Raw genomic sequence first — 11,103 nt, forward strand, 5'->3', positions numbered from 1 at the left:
CATCAGTACATTTTTTAGCATAAATAAAAGGAAAACTTCACCCCATATTAGTTGAAGTAGTAGCTTATACATTTTGATCATTAGAATTGTTTATGATGTTGGCAGTGAAAGATACACCTCTCTTATGCCTCTGAAGTACCCTAAGAGCCGATGTGGATCAGGATGGTTTTCTTTGATCACAACAATATTTTTTAAATGAAACAAAATAGAATAATATATAAGATAAAAAGAGGTAAACACATGAAGATACACAAACTCAAATACTATATATATACTATAAACAAACTATAAAAGGGAATTAAACAATATTGGACATGAAATTAAGCAAAGCCTTTGCAGTGACACAATTTGTTCCATTGGAATCTAAATAATGCAGCATCATATCATTAGCCTAATGTGGTGTGCGCATCTTCTCTATAAAGGTCTTCTTGGTGGTACATATATATATATTCATATATTTATCTGTGTATATATATTTTGTGGTTATGTTACTTTGTACAACTACTGATGTTTCTAGAGAAACTTAAGCAAATAAAATAAATATTTATTTATTTATTAATGGACTGTGTTCTGATTCGGGACCACTTTTTAGATTGATAAACTGCAAATGCAACCACCATCTGAATTGGTATTTAAGGTGAAAGAAAGACCTTTACTATTTTCTATTGCATGCATGGAATTATTTTCACATTGAGACATGAGTAACTAATATTGCTTTGCAATTGCAAATATATATTTATATAACTTTAATTCTTGCCATGCCAGCTTTTAAATTGACCACCCATTGTTGAAGCTTAAAAGAAGATTTCTTTTTCTGCATATTAGGCACATTAATTAGTCAAATTTTCTAGGAAATAATGTTGAAAGAAATGACTATGATCTTGTCATTGTTTTTTTGGGTGTTTGAGCAGAGCAAAGAGCTAAGATATGTTGATTTAACCGTTGGGTCTGTCTGACTAATCTGACCTATATGTTTCATTTCAAATATAGGTATAGTATAGTATATAACGTAGCCAATGCATGGTATAGTATAGTATATAACAAATTTATAGTATACATATTATTCTGTTTCACAATTACAACTTTATAATTGTCTTTTGTATTAATAATCAGAGAAATTCACTTTCTTTTAATATATAATATATTGTATATATACAATCTGACAATGCTTAACTAATGTATCATTAATCAAAATGTTTATGCAGGCTCCAGTTAATTATTTTGCTTGATTATTGTTGATTGCAAGAGGTATGTATGTTCTCTTATTAGAGGAGTTTGAATATCTTAAATATTCATCCATAGTGAAGTAGGTTATGAGATTAAAATTGTGTGTTGCGGTGATAATGAAAGGTTGGGAAGAACTTGTGTGATTTAGTGAAGTAGGTTCTGGAAAATTTATTTGTGTGTTGTGGAGATATAAGGAAGAAACTTATTGTGTGTTGTTTGAATTGTTTGATTTGCTGTTGACAGATGGTTAGGTCACTATTATAAGGGAAATGTTGTCCAAATTCATCTAGAATTATGTTTTATTTTCTTATAAGGGAAACCTTTGTCGAATTTTTTCTAGGAAATGGACAAGAGTTGGATAACAAAGGACAGACTTTCAAAAGAGTATGAAGCGGGAGTTGACAATTTTATTAAGTTAGCCTTAAAAAATACAACGGATCCTTACAGAGTTCATTGTCCCTGTAGAAAATGTTCAAATTTAAAAAAATTGGATATAATGGAGATAAAGAGTCATCTATACTTTAACAGAATGGACCAAACATATGTCAAGTGGATTTGGCATGGAGAAGAAGATGACTCTAATAATAATGTTCCCAATGAAAGAAAACAATTTGATCAAGTATTTGATGACCCTATAGAGATGGTGAGAGATGCAAATGAACGTTTTGTTGATAAACCTGAAGAATTTTTGAAATTCTTAGAAGGTGCAAAGAAACCAATATTCTCGGGGGCACCATTGTCAAAATTAGTTGTTTTAGTAAAACTATACAACTTGAAAGCTGGTAGTGGTTGGAGTGACACAAGTTTCACAAAGTTATTAACTTTATTAAAAGAAATTTTACCAAAAGATAATGAATTGCCTTCCTCGCTTTATGAAGCGAAAAAAACATTGTGCACATTGGGAATGGAGTATAGCAAGATTCATGCTTGTCCAAATGATTGTGTTCTATATCGAAATCAATATGAGAGTGCAACTGAGTGTCCCGTATGTAAAACATCTAGATGGAAAAAAAATAAGAACAACAAAGAATGTAAGAAAGGGATTCCAGCAAAAGTATTGTGGTATTTGCCACCCATACCTAGGTTTATACGTTTGTTTTGAAACCCCGAACATGCCGAAAGTCTACGATGGAATGAGGATGGAAGGATCAAAGATGAAAAAATGCGCCATCCAGTTGATTCCCCAGCTTGGAAAGAAGTGGATGAACTATGGCCTCAAATAAGAGAGGATCCTAGAAATCTTCGACTTGGACTTTTTGCTGATGGCATCAATCCATTCAGCAATATGAGCTCATCTTATAGTTGTTGGCCAGTGATTCTATGTATTTACAATCTTCCTCCTTGGTTGTGTATGAAAAGAAGATTCACAATGTTAATGTTGTTGATATCAGGCCCCAAGCAACCTGGAAATGATATAGATATCTATTTAGCACCTTTGATAGATGACTTGAAGGCATTGTGGAACGGAATTGATTGTTATGATTCTTTTAAAAAAGAAAATTTTATACTTAGAGGCGTACTCTTATGGACAATCAATGATTTTCCTGCTTATGGTAATTTATCTGGATGTTTTGTGAAAGGATATAAAGGATCACTACAAGAAAAAACAGTATTCATAACACTTAAAAACTGCTAACCGGGACTATTGATAACACTTTTGAAAATGCTAACATAGCCCCTGTTATTAAAAGTCCAGTCTTTTCTATAACATTTTTTGAATGTTATGTTCGGTGTTATCTTAAACTATTCAATAACACATTTTTAGGTGCTATAATATTCAAATAATAATATTTAGATAGAGTTTTTGGTTATAAATTTGAAGTTTAATCTTGTACTTTTTTCATAACACTTTTCAACTGTTACATTTGATTATTTTGATAACATTTTTAATTTGTTATATTATATAAACCATAACGATTTTTTACGCTTATAATATGTTTTTAAATCATAACATTAGTAATAAAATTTTAAATTTTATTTTGATAAGTATATTTATATGGTTTTTTTTTAATTAAAAGATTTTCATTATTGTATTTTGATAAAAAAAAAAAATTCAAAATTAATCATAAAATGTAATTCTCAATATATTGTTAAACCATAAGTATTACATTAAACAATAACTAATTCAAACCATGAATATGTCTACTTCATGAGATCTTAGTTCTAACTTAAGTTTGAAAGCATAACATAATAAAGTTTCTTGAACATTTTTTACTTCAAAAATGAAAAACAAAAACATTACAAGATACACAAAAGTAAACCATGCAAGAAACTTGCTCCATCCTTCAATTCATCTATGATATCCCTTTGGGTCTGGTTGACAAGTCCTAGAAGTGATCTGAACCTAAAACAACACATATGGACATTAGACACATATTATTTCCCTTAAAACCAAATAGATTATTACATAGATATGCATGAACATCAGATGAGATGAACCTCATACCACTAGCTATTTTGCACAGCTTAATGATTATATGTGCTAAGGACAAAAAAAAAATGGAGATGCTTAAAAATTAACAAAGACCTGTAAAAGATTTCATTAACCTACTTGGAATCCAAACTAACATGTATTTAGTCCAGGTAATGAATGAATGTTATACTATAATTTTTACAGACTTATAATGAAATATCACTGGAACATTGTGCCAAGAACTTAAACAACTCTGAATTGTAGTAAATGGCTGAATGTTATTTGGGGATTGAACAGGGTTAATTAAACAAAGAGAACAAGCACTTAATTAAACTTTAAAGCATGATTTTTAAACAATTTCATGAACAAATTAGATATTTTTGACCTCTGAAAGTATTTGAATCATGGATTAATATTTTTGAGTTGAGAAAGAATGAGTCAAGTTTAACATAAAATGCAAAAATTGGAGTTTTGGTGAAGTGAAATACACAAGCGTTTGAACTAAAAGTTATCTTATAATTTGTAGTTGTTTCAAAGTATCATATCACTATGTATATCACTATGTAGTACCTTTGATGTCATCCACAGTGACGTAAGATTGATGTAAGAGGGCAGCAGCCTTAATAGAGTCGCACTTTGCGAGTTGAATTGCAGCCTTGGCTGAGAACAGAACAAATCTTGATCAGCTTAGTGTAAGTAACAACTAGATATATGGTTTGAACTAACAAAGTCAGTCACTGCTCGTGATTGAATTTTTTCACAAGTTATTGTCGAATTTGCCAAAATGTCATCTAGATACCATAATGGAAAACAAAGAAGTATGTCAACAAACTTACCACCCCAACAAAAGCCTGCAGCACCTATTGCAGAATAGCCTCTATTTTTCAAATCCTGAATCACTACTTTGGCAAATTCAAATCCCTCGTCCTATTGGAACAAGCAAAAGGTTTCAGAACAAGTCTAAGAGAGTTTTAATACTAGAGTACAACAAATGCTTCCAGAAGTTAAATTAACTTGACAGTTAGGAAAGATTAAGATGCTAAAATAGCAACTATTGGCCTAGCTGAATCTAGAATTAATTTTGCAGAGCCCACAACATGAAAACTTTCAACTAACTCACCAGAAACAATCTTAAGTATCTATTTCTAATATTAAGGACTATCAAGTATGAATCAAAACACTAGAACCAACCGTGCTATGATCTTTAATCCAAACGCTCATAGGCCTTTTATTATCTGCACGAACAAAAGGATCCCCCTTCAAGAAGTCAGGAACGGCCACAAAGAATCCAGCAGCTGCGACTTTGTCGGCCACTTTCCTTTACAATAGGCAGAAGCTTGTATTAGTTTTCAAGAGGGCACACAACATCATTAATACAAAGCACAACTTATTTTTCTCAAACAAAAAAGAAAATAAAACTGTCATGCAAGTGCTTAATAGCGAGTCTTAACGAATCCATGAGAGGTAACTCAAATGGTTGGTTTGTGCCGCTAAGTACCTCAATAGTAATATCCATTATTACTAATATTACACTAATCCCTTTAGAATAGTACAACAACAAATATTTGTCTAATTTAGCTCAGCTTCCTCAACATATAAGTTGGGTGTCATTTTTTTTAACAAAAGGGAATCTTGACTGGTTCCAAATATAATAACAGGTGGAAAAAAGGGGAAGTTTGGACTGGTTTCAAATATTAAGCTAGGGAACACTCTCATATAATAATAATAATAAGAAAAAAAAGTAGTAATAATGCTAAAAGATATACTGAATTCATTTATAATTAACTCTTATTATTTACTAGTTTTGATGTTAAGCACAATCATTGCTCTTATGTATATGTATAGGACAGTGGTGATGAATGAGAGAGAAAGTACAAGTGCGGGGCATTGTAACTAATTAATGGCGAAGTTTTGGTTTTATTTTGAAGCGGTGGATTACCAATCACTGCTCTAAATCCCCTCTATTATGAGAATAACGTATGGGGCAGGGGAATAAAAACTACGGCTCAAACGAAAAGTTTCCACATATTGCAGTAAAAAGAATCATCTAGTTGTTTTTTATGCCCTGTTTTCTTAATTTGTTTTCTATTTCTATTGTTGCTCTTTGCAACTACTTAGAAAATAATTCCCTTATATTGCTCTCTAAACAACTTCAGAATAAAGGAAAAGCTAGAAGGAATCAAATAACTCAAGAAAATAAACACACAATATGCAAACAAAAACAAATTATAAACACACAAAAGGCACCAGCAATTATGTTATTAAAATAATAAGTTACCATCAATTAGAAGCTGCATGAACAAGACAAACAAAATTCAAGAAACATATCATGTATAGCTAGATGCATATTACCATATAACATGCACCCAAATGCATATTACCATATATAATACTTGGCTTTTATTGATTTTGTTTTTCTCAGTAAAAGGAAAAGAAAACTGTGACTACAATTTAGCAATGAAATTAAGGGTTTAAGTTATTTCTCATACTAGTTCATCTTAAGGCTGCAAAAAGGGAACAAGGAGTTTAAGTTGGCTCAAGAAAAGATTATGTACTCTATATCCACTAGGTGAAGTTTTATGGAAGCTTTAATGGAATGAAGGCTACACTCAAGCAATTGAGTGGCAAAGAACTTACTGTTCCAGGATGGGTCAGAATATAGGCATATCCCTGTGCAAGCTTATCTCATGGAAATGGCCAGTGACCCTGGAAGAAAATAGAAAGTCAATTTCCCTCAATTCAAGCTCATTAGATATAGATATCACTATATAAATAAGTTATAACTAAAATTTGTATAGTATTTGCTTATCAAGGATAAAAGTTTGGCTTCTTAACCAACATCAAGAAGTGTCAGTAGGAAAAAGCATAGAGAGCAGCATATAAGTAGTAGACAATCGCTCTAGCGAATCTTGCAAATTTGGATATTCATACTACAGATTGTATTACAAATGTGCATGTTTATGCCTTTTTCTGAATAATTAAATGCATGTAAGAGAGAGACCTGTGTTGATCCTGTATCATGGTTCTCTAGAAATGTGACAGCACGCGAAGGCCACCATCCCATAACTCCAGTTGGTTTGCCTTGAGGATCTATCAATCTCCAGTATTGATTATGCAGAGCAGAGTGGAGGATTCCCTGCACAAGGGCAATACCTCAAGAGTTTACATCTTTCATTGAAAATAAGTAAAATAAGAAATGAAATATCTGGGCAATACCTCAAGAGTTTACATCTTAACAATGTCCATTTGTGATTGATGAAGGGGAAAAGAATGCAATCTGGAATAAATTGAAAATTGCAGAATAATATGTGATGATAAAAGTAGAGCTCTAAGAGTGAATTTACCCTATTTTTAACGATCCAGCCTAGGAAAATTTAAAAGATGGTAAATAACATAGTTGAAACTGCTACTAAAGCTGAAAATTTTGAGTTGAAAAGAAGTAAAAGAAAACAAATATATATATGGAAAACATCTACCATCCATAACATTTTTACTTTTGGGGAAAAAATGCTAGTAGCATCTATGTCATACTATATCTTAAAGTTTCCAAATATTTCAGATTGTATTCAAATCAAAGTTAAGCAGTACAAATGTCGCCATAATTGCTTCTAATTTAAGAGTGTTTACCATCTCTAATAGTAATCTAGATTTAGTAATATGTACAAGTGAAATTGATCAAGCAAAAGCAACAGTCGAGAACTTAGTTTAGCAAAAGAAATATTCACATGCAAGTTAGTATCAGCTACAGTTATCACATTATCAATAATGGACAGATTTGGACAAGAATTATAAAAATCAACAACCAAGTATAAACAATAAATCAAAGTGGATTATCAAACACATATTATTCATACAAACATATATAGCAAGATAAACACCATGAAAAGTTTTTCTTTTACAAAGAATGGAAAGCCAGAACCTAGCCTCAATCTGTCTATCAGTTCAGCAATTCACAACTCACAAAGTAAAGCACTACCCTTGCTTAAGCATTATGCATTCTGTGCGCATACATCACTAAAAATTATCGTGTTATTTGCTCGTAAAAGTAGAATAGCCTCCTTAAGATATTGTATACTTACCTAATGAAAGGTAGAGCAGGATCAGCAGAGCGTGTTCCAGAAGGCAGCCTATCAGCTGAATTTGAAAGTGCACTAGCAAGACCATTTTGCCCTACAGGTGTAATTAAAGGATAATATGACCTAAGCAGCCGTGCAGCTGCACTCCAGGCAGCAAGAGGATCTCCAGCACGGACAGCAGATAGCAGAATCTCTCTCAGTACAACCATTTGCAGGGTGCTCCATTGAGACTCAAAAAGAGAGATTACGGCTTGGTGCAGCATTTTTGTGCTATCAGCATGACCTGATCCAGCCTCCTTCAGTAAAGTTTCCAAGTAAGATAAAGGCAAATAAACTTGTTAACAACATATTTACAAGATATGTTCCACAAAATAAGAGGATCTGGTCAGTGAAAATTAAAAAAAAAAATGTCTAATAAATGACAGATAGTGGTAAAGAACGAGCTCTAAAATAGCTATAAGAAACATAAGAGTCCACCAACAATCAAAGTAGACAAAGTGAAACCCAATTCCTCGTGTCAAATGAATGATATGAGCCAAGAATGATGCTTAATACACGTAAAGACATGAGATCCCAGAAAATTAAAAACCATCTCCCAGATAATATTTATATACTCACTTTTACAACAGAAGATCTAGAAATAGATGTTGTACTCTGAACACGATATGCTTTTGTTGTCAATGCCAAAACATTCATAGCAATAATAGCAGCCAACTTATTTTCTTGTTGCAAATATAACTGAGCTACCTGCCTTGAAAAGAACGCCGCCTTACGCTCATAACCAAGAGTACCATATAATTGAGCTAATTCAACATATAATATCAGCCTATCACTAGCATCAATCAAAGATTTAGCACCATCTGTAGTAGTGGTCAAAAGTTCAACAACTTCCTTAGCCAGCTCTCTTCTGTAAAAACATAATAAAATAATAAAAATACATAAAATGATAAATAACAAAATAATCTCAAACAACGATAATAATAAATATTCCTAAAAGTAAATACAGGCAAATATGTGAAATCTTTAAAACAATATTTAAGCTAATAAACATTAGTCAGGCTGAACATTGATTATATCATAATGGGTCATTGCACCAAACCCCTGCAACCCTTAGTCAGCTCAAAAAAAAGTACCCAACAATCCTTGGTAGGATCTCAAGCAAAATACTGGGTACTTTAACTTAGTTCATAATGTCTGCTAATAATGAATGTTAAAACAGATGAAACACATCAAAAATTGACCAGATTGAAAGGGAAAAAAACTGCAGCCATAACAGTATCAGATGGGAAAAAATAAATACTAATTTTTTTTCTAAAAGAAACTTCTTTGTATTAATATCGTGAGAAGATGACCTCAAAGTGTCTGAATACAATTATGAGAATAATAATGTAAAGCAAAACAAAACAATAAGACAAAACTGCTTAGTGCAGAAAACTTCCCCAATAAGACTAATGATCCATATTGAAATATTTTCTGATGTATTTTGGGATGTGAATCTCTTCCCTCTACATATAAGACTTAAAAGATGTCATTTGTGTGTGTTTCTAATAAAAATAAAAATAGAAAATAGAAAAGAAAGAATGAAGCAGAATAAGATTTTGTGTTTTTTTTACATATATAAGATAAGAAACATAGTTTACCTAAAGACTATTAAAGAAAATTCCCAATTTGGTTCATTTGTTCGACAAACATGCATTATTTTTATTATTACTATAACCTTGAAACAAAACCTAAACTTGTATTAAGATAGTGAAAATTGTGAAATAATACAAGCAATAGAAGATAAAAATACCCCCACTGAAAACAGAAACAATTAAAGAAAAGAAAACAATTACATAAAATGTTGTCATTCTCCTCTAAATAAATCAGAGTGAATAAAGAGAAAAACACACATTATAAATTTAACATAAAACAGAAATAGTTTATGACAACATTTACCTGCAAAGAAACCTTGCTAATTTCAAAGTAGCCTCAAGTTCAAAGGTTATGGGTGAGACTCTGCACAGAACATAATGCAGAACTATAAGAGCTTCTGAATTAATGTAATGAATGTGAAATCATAATCATAATATATATTTCATTGCGACAAAAAAAATAATCATTTATTAAACACACACAGAGTAGCCTCAAGTTCAAAGGTTATGGGTGAGACTCTGCACAGAACATAATACAGAACTATAAGAGCTTCTGAATTAATGCAATGAATGTGAAATCATAATCATTTATTAAACACACGCAGAGTAGCCTCAAGTTCAAAGGTTATGGGTGGGACTCTTCACAGAACATAATACAGAACTATAAGAGCTTCTGATTTAATGTAATAACAAACACACAAAATAAATCAGGGATGTAGAGAAATGAAAGAAACCATAAGTACACTTGGCCAAGCAAGATAACAGGACTAGTGTATATATGGATATCAATAAGATGATTGAATGTAAAAATTATTGAGAGAGAGAGAGTTGTGAGAGGTTAGTTGGAATGATTTTTCCTTGTGAAAAACGTTCAAGTGATTAGCTAGTATTGATCATCATTATTAATAAGCTTTCTAACTATTTGGGAATGTAAATATTATATAGTTGTGGATATGGGCCATCGTTGCTGCAACAAGCAGAAAGTCAAGAGAGGCCTTTGGTCACCTGAAGAAGATGACAAGCTCCTTACACATATCACCACTCATGGCCATGGCAGTTGGAGCTCTGTCCCAAAGCTTGCAGGTTCTGTTTCTTTTGCTCTATCTGTAAAAATTAGTGATTTTAAAGTTTACATCATCTTTTCTTATATTGTGAGATGTATAATATTTTAAATATGTATATATATATTTCAATAATTTGTAAATATAAATGAATAGAATGAGTACTAGAGTGCAGGATTACAAAGGTGTGGGAAGAGCTGTAGATTAAGATGGATAAAGTATTTGAGACCAGACCACCTCATTTTGCTTCATTGTTAAAAAATCCTTGCTCTTGCCATCTAGTGGAGATAACAACAAGAAGTTAGACAGTGTTCGATTTGACAAATCATGTCTGTAGATGGCTTCACGCAGGCTAGTGGGAATCATAATCTAATTTATATTGAGTATATCGATATAAAGCAAACTGCTTATGATTTCTATACGGATAAGGGGGAGCATGCAACAGTACTCTATCAACCAGTGAGAACATAGCAAAATAATTTAAACTCTTATAAGTACAACACGACTCTCAACTCTCAAATCTGACTATGCATATCATCAAAACTTATATTAGTTGACAGCATATAAAAAGCACAAATTTCTCCGAAAAGAAACACACACAACAATGCCATTAATTAAAAAATGAATGGGTAACTTCTTTAGAAAGGTTAGTCTCTGCCCAAACAAGACAAGAAATTTGTGTTATGCTTTTT

At 31.8% G+C, this 11,103-nt stretch overlaps 1 long non-coding RNA gene across 1 annotated transcript; it reads right to left on the minus strand.

Annotated features, from left to right (window-relative positions):
* Positions 1-4,208: 4,208 nt before the first annotated feature.
* On the minus strand, positions 4,209-5,037 carry LOC133805070 (uncharacterized). The gene is made up of 3 exons (XR_009878822.1): positions 4,832-5,037; positions 4,477-4,567; positions 4,209-4,300 (listed from the first exon to the last, which is right to left on the minus strand). It is a non-coding gene; the product is annotated as an uncharacterized LOC133805070 (long non-coding RNA).
* Between the last annotated feature and the right edge of the window lie 6,066 nt (positions 5,038-11,103).

This window comes from Humulus lupulus, chromosome X, assembly GCF_963169125.1.
Source record: "Humulus lupulus chromosome X, drHumLupu1.1, whole genome shotgun sequence".
NCBI lineage: Eukaryota > Viridiplantae > Streptophyta > Magnoliopsida > Rosales > Cannabaceae > Humulus > Humulus lupulus.